We start from the raw sequence: 429 nt of genomic DNA on the forward strand, positions 1-429 counted from the left end.
CCCCAGCCCCTCCCCTACCGCAGCCCCACCGCCCCTCGGGCCGGCCCCAGCTCCGCTGCCGGCGGCCCCGCCGTGCCCCGTACCGCGCGCCGGCTCTGCGGGAAAGGCACGCTTTCGTTTGCGGTAGCAATAAGGACGCGTGCAGGGAGCTTGTAAACGGGAGGGGGAACCGACTCTGCGCGTGGGCAGAGCGACAGCACGAGGGGGAACGGCTGTAAACTGAAAGATCGGAGATTTAGCTTAGGTGACAGGAGGAAATTCTTCACACAGAGGGCGGCGAGGTGCCGGCACTGCTGCCCAGAGCTGTGGGTGCCCCATCCCTGGAGGTGCACAGTGCCACGGATGGGCAGTGGAGCTGCCTGGGGGGGCAGCCCTGCCTATGCCGTGAGCTTAAGCACAGGAGCCATCAGTGAAACAAGAGACAAATGC

This window comes from Lagopus leucura, unplaced genomic scaffold (assembly GCF_019238085.1).
Source record: "Lagopus leucura isolate 7727_CA_CO unplaced genomic scaffold, USGS_WTPT01 Super-Scaffold_739, whole genome shotgun sequence".
Lineage (NCBI taxonomy): Eukaryota > Metazoa > Chordata > Aves > Galliformes > Phasianidae > Lagopus > Lagopus leucura.